The sequence below is a fragment of the Cervus canadensis genome, chromosome 18 (genome assembly GCF_019320065.1).
Source record: "Cervus canadensis isolate Bull #8, Minnesota chromosome 18, ASM1932006v1, whole genome shotgun sequence".
In the NCBI taxonomy this organism is placed as follows: domain Eukaryota; kingdom Metazoa; phylum Chordata; class Mammalia; order Artiodactyla; family Cervidae; genus Cervus; species Cervus canadensis.
Window position 1 is genome coordinate 6,209,531 of NC_057403.1, and position 6,169 is coordinate 6,215,699.

The window sequence follows — 6,169 nt, forward strand, 5'->3', positions numbered from 1 at the left end:
CTTCTTGGACTTGATAGCTGGAAAACTTATAATGCCCTATAAGATGGAGGCTCAGAAACAGACTTATTATATTGTTGTAAATATTAATAATATTTGAATAGCAATACTGAATAGCAGGGCTTTCCAGGTGGTGATAGTGGTAAAGAACCTGCCCAATGCAAGAGATGTAAGAGACATGGGTTCAATCCCATGGGTCGGGAAGATCCCCTGGAGGAGGGCATGGCAACCCACTCCAGTGTTCCTGCCTGGAGAATCCCATGGACAGAGGAGCCTGGAAGGTTACAGTCCATAGGGTTGCACAGAGTCAGACACTACTAAAGTGACTTAGCACACACTCACTAAATAGTAAAGATATCAGCAGGAGCATTGAAGTCCAGCTCCCAGGTGTAGCTGGTTCTGGAAATTAGTCTGATCTAAAAATACTCCTGTGGAGGTTCTCACTTTTTGGAGGTGGTGATTAGGGTGGCAGGGGGCAGGGAGGAGGATGGCCCAGAAAGTTTCTTGTCTGCTGAGGCTGTGTTGGTCCTCAGGGGCTGGGAGTCAGGTACAAAGTCTCCCCAGCAGAGCCTCCTGAGTTCTGAACTCAACTTCTGTCTTTCAAGATCTGTACTTGTGATTGTCAACAGATTCTGTTTTCATTTGTAAATGTCCTTACCACTGGGGTGAATTTGTGGAATTGTCTATCAGCTGTCATCATGGAGTGAGATTCAGATTTGTCTCCTGTATCATGGTGAGGCTGAGTGCTGTAACTAACAACCCCAGAACTTCAGTGGCTTAATTTACAAAAAGTGTATTCCCTGCTAAGGTTGTATGGAGTTGGACATTTGAAGGGTGGTCTTCCAGTACTGTGATTCAGAGACACAGAGCTATTCAACCTAGTGGTCCTGTCATCTCCTAAGTTTCCATGGATGCTCTGCACCCTTCCTCTCGGTGCAGTGGGGACAAGCCGTGCAGGTTGCATGGGAGGTTGGCCTGGCCCCCCTGGGGAAGTCCGCTGTTTTTGCTCACATACCATCAGTCATAGCTCAGCTCCACGCTCCACCAAAATGCAAGGGAGCCTGAGAGCCATGGTCCCGCTGTGTTCCCAAGCAGAAAAGATAACAAGATTTTGTGAAGACCTAGACTTTTCTCCCATACTTTTCAAGGCACATTTGAAAGGATCAGGGGTTGGGGATAGGGGGCATGAGAAAGTAGTCAAAGATGGCCTTCCCTATTGGTTACTGAAATGTGGTCTGCATTTACTTTTCTGGGCAAATCATCTTTTCTGCTTTTCAGTTGACAATGAAAAGCCTGTTGGACACATTGATCTGGAATTTGACTCACAGAGATGTGTTCATATTAGGAGTTACTTGAGAATGTGTATCCAAAACACCTTTCTCACTTTAGGAAATGTAAGGTCCAAAAATTACTGATGTTCAAGAAATGGACTTCCTCTTTGGCAAAAAAAAAAAAAAAAGAGAGGAAGAGAGAAACTGTGTGTCTCATATGTGTGTATTATTTGTCCACACTCTGTGTGTGCATTCCAAAGGCCGTGGAGGAGGTGATTTTGAGATATAACAAGTGTGTGTCCTCAGTATCTGTGTCTTAGAAAGGCTCTACTTTAGAGTTGTTGGAACTAACGTGATTTTCTCTTTCTTAAGGACAAAGTTGAATCTCCAAGGTCAGCAATCTTATTAGATTGTTATTCTCATCATCTTCATTTAACAGAAAGTCAACCAGACTGAGAGGTGTTAAGAATTCCCTTCCAAGGTTATGCAGCTACTAAGTGGTGGAGGTAGGATTGAAAATCCTCGCCCCCGCCCCCGCCAAATCCGATGAGAACCTATGCTCAACATAGAGTTTCCCAAACCTCTTGGAGTTATTTGCACATTTTAGGAAAAATGCATGTAAATCATTTATAACCATTCCATGTTACTGCCTGAAAATTTGGAGTGGAGTGAAATAAACAAAGGGGCTTCCCAGGTGGCACCCAGTGGTAAAGAACCCGCCTGCCAGTGAAGGAGACATAAGAGATGGGGTTCCATCGCTGGATCATGTAGATCCCCTGGAGGAAGGCATGGCAATCCACTCCAGTATTCTTGCCTGGAGAATCCCATGGACAGAAGAGCCTGGCAGGCTACAGTCCATGAGGTCACACAGAGTCGGACACAACTGAAGCGTCTTAGCACACACACACAGAATAAACAAAATCCATAGCCCCTCTACCCAACTACAGTCATGGTTAAAATTTTAGCAAAAATTAGAAGAGACGATATTTATTAAGCACCTCACTCCTCATGTTCCACCTTCAGAAAGTGTTCTTGGGGATGACTGACTCTGTTCAGTCTTTCTTCCTTACACTTTTCTGTTGTATTTATTTATGTTTGGCCGCACTGGGCCTTCGTTGCTGTGTGCAGGTTTCCCTAGCTGCAGCAAGTTGGGGCTATTCTAGTTGCGGCACGCAGGCTTCTCACTGCGGTACTTTCTCTTGTTGTGGAGAATGGGCTCAACAGTGAGTGGGCTTCAGTAGTTGTGGCTCACAGGCTTCGTTATCCCATGGCATGTAGAATCTTCCCAGAACAGGACTCAAACCCGTGTCCCCTGCATTGGCAGGCAGATTCTCAACCACCGGACAACCAGGGAAGTCCCTTCTTTGTACTTTTGAATCACCCTTAGTATCTTCTGTAACCTTGGACTTAGAGAAACCAAATAAACCTCAGGGTTAGTCCAGATTGTGTTTTTCCTGAGAAGTCTGCTTTCCAATGCAAAGTAGCAATTTTGAAAACTACAGGCTGAGGGATGACACTGCTCATAATAGATTCATTTCAGGAAGGCTGCTGTGGCCCATGACAGTCCCCAGTGGTACCGCAGTTCTCCGGGAGGGACCAAAGCCATGGCAGCCGGGTGCTCTGAGTACACTGTCATTAATGCGTGTGCACTGAATTCAGTATTGTGACATCTCTCCCTTTTATCTTATTATGGAATAGAAGAAATCATTGAGGGAATTTTAAGTAGAGTTCAGTAGACACGCCCCTTCTTTCCTCCGGTATCAGTTGGTGCGTCCTCTGCACAGGTTGCTGTAGCAGGTATGAAGGATACCGCCCAGATAAGATTGTATCTTCCGGTGTGCTTTCTCTTTGGAGTCTGGGAAAGGCGCAGAGGGAGTGAAGCCCTTGGACACCAGTGTTGTCTGTTTCTCTTCAGTATGGAAAGTAAAAGGGACACCTCAGTGTCACCAGTTTGCTGAGAAGGACAACTTGAGACGTTAAAGCATTTTGTGACTTAATTGAGGGTGAAGCACAAGTAGAAAGTAGTCAGTCTAGAACTCAAACCTATGTTCATGATACTTCTAATGTAAACGAGGGCATTGTAAGGAGCTATACATGGTCATTTGGACACATTATCCTCAAACACTGCAAGTCCCAGTCTGCCTGGTATTGCTTTTCTGATTACTTACTTGCTTGGGAATCATCATGACAGTTAGCGGCCAGGATGTTCTTCTAGTTATAAGCCCCAAACAAACTCTTTCTTTTTTTTTTTTTTTTTTTTTTGTCTCTGAAATTGTGCAGTAGAGTGCCTAGCACAGTGCTTAGCACTTGACAAGACCTTGACATATATCATATAATTCTGCACTTGTCACTTTTGAGATGATGATCACATAATTACCACATTATCTGCTTTTCAAATGTGCACCCCCCCAAAAAATTTTAAAATGCTTATTTTGGTCCCTGAGACATTTCCATAAATTACTGAGGAAAAAAGTACCAATTTACTGGCAAAATAAAGTTTAAATCTCGACACAAATCTGCTGTAAGTTCAACATGTTTAAAAGGGTGCCTTTGTCCATTGTCTCACTCCAAACGACTATTGCCCTGGAGTCTTAGGCTGATGTTTTTTAACAAGGAATTGATTTCAATTGGACATGGCACACAAGGTAAGCATTAAAAGGAGCTTTTCTTCTTGGCCATATTGCATGTGTATGAATTACCTTCCACAGGGAGAGTTTTATTATTAATCATTTGTGCCAATAAACGTCTCATTAAATCTAACTTACACTTATGGAGTATGCAATTGTCATTATATAAATATTATTTCATTACATAATGGATCAACTATTAAGAAATCTGTATTTAACTGATATATTCAGACTGAATTCATAAATGCCCTATCCTAGGGACTATTTGAGAATTTCATAATCTTTTGATTGAAGACTGTAGGATTTTACTGATTGTATTTGTATAAGCCATGTTGTCTTTATAGTAAGGTGTGTTGGTATTTAAAAAATGATTAAACATTTTCAAGAGAAGGGCCACTTCATATTCACCCACCTTTAATCTCTATATTATGAATTATATATTATTCTTTTACTTCTATATCCTTAATATGCTTTTCTCTCTCTTTGTAGGCAATTATACAGTGACCCATCTATATAGCTCATGAGACTTGTCCATTTTTTATGACTACCTGTAAATATGCAGGAAGTGAGTACAAAATTTATAACCAGTTGGACCATATTAATTTTTCGTGTGTAAGGGGGGTATCATCATCATACTGTACTGTTTGAATTTAAGAGAAAATTATTTTAGAATAGTATGGGGAGTGATGAATGTTTAAATTTAGAAACTCCCTTTAGCCTAGTAGGTGACCAATTTCCACAGAAGTCCAGGGTTAGGGAGAGCTGACAGCAATGCTATTTGAATTTATTTTCTGAGAGATGGCAGGAGACTCAGAGTCCAGGGCATGATGGTTGGGGGTTGGCTGCTGAGAAGAGGCAGAATGGAGATGGGATTGGACTGAGTCAAGGTTAGAGAACTAACCTGCAGAGGGTGTTGGTGTCCTAGGAGGCATGATGTACTCAAATCTGGTCTCAGCCCAGTGCTTATATCCACAGTAACCCAACATCAGAATTCTTTAGGGAGCAAGCACACTTGAGATGTGGTTCATGGACAAGACCCACACCTATATCCATAGTGTCCAGTATAGAGCCTAGCACACTAGTTTTCTAGAAATACTTGCCAAATTGTTGGTGGAGAGAGGATGCAACCAGTATCAGGGCCCAGATGGGACATCAGATTTTGTGGACTTGGGTTTAGTACATGGTTGGAAACCTGAGGCATACCTCTGAGAAAAAAAAGCCAGCTATGTGAACTAGTCCTAGAGTAAAAGCCAGCATCCTAGGACTCAAGGAGCAATGGGTGCCAATCGTAGGTGGGCTATGTGTCTATTGTTTTCATTTATTCATTCAACAAACAGTTACTGGGCGCCAGCTTTGGTCCAAACATTGTGTGGAATGTTGAGACACAGAGATACAATGCTATGAAGCCTGTCTTGGGAGAACTTCTTCCCTAATTGGGAGAAAGACACTCAGATACCATTACAAGACAGGCCAACACCAGCTCTAAGGGAGGTGTGGGCAAAGTCTCAGTATGAGACCCAGTGCCTCCAGAATGGTGGTCTGCATGTCAGGTCTTTAGAGAAAAAGTTCCAAGAGCCCAGATTCTTCTCAGTAGCAGAATGAACATTGAGTGAACATTTTAGAAACTCCAAATTACAGTTAAGTTGTTGGTTATTTCATTTCAAAAAACACTTGGATTGAGTCAGGCAAAGGGCTTTACAGATATTACCTCATTTAATCCTCCCAACAATACTGAGGGATAGGTACTAACATTTCCATTTTACTTACCCAAGATCTCACAGATATTATTTGAGGAATTCTGAATTTGAACTCAGAAAATGTCAGTCCAGAATTCATCATCTTAAATCCTACACTGTAGTGTGCACAATTGTGATTTCAGAGACCTGATCAATGAGTGTGAGGGGAAGTGGGTAGAAGCGGGTGAGTGGAGGTGTCTGGGTGTGTCTGGTGGAAAATAGGATTTGAGTTAAATCCCTATGTGGAGAAGAAAGGCCAGCCATTTCATAATGGGACTCCCGTGAAAGTGGGACTTTCCTGATAGCTCAGTTGGTAGAGAATCCACCTGAAATGCAGGAGACCCTGGTTTGATTCCTTGGTCAGGAAGATCCCCTGGAGAAGGGAAAAGCTACCCACTCCAGTATTCTGGCCTGGAGAATTCTATGGGCTGTATAGTCCATGGGGTCGCAAAGAGTCAGACACAACTGAGCCAGTTTCACTTTTACTTTTTCCAGTGAAAATGAGGAGTAGAAATCCATTTGTTTTTTCAAGAGCTAG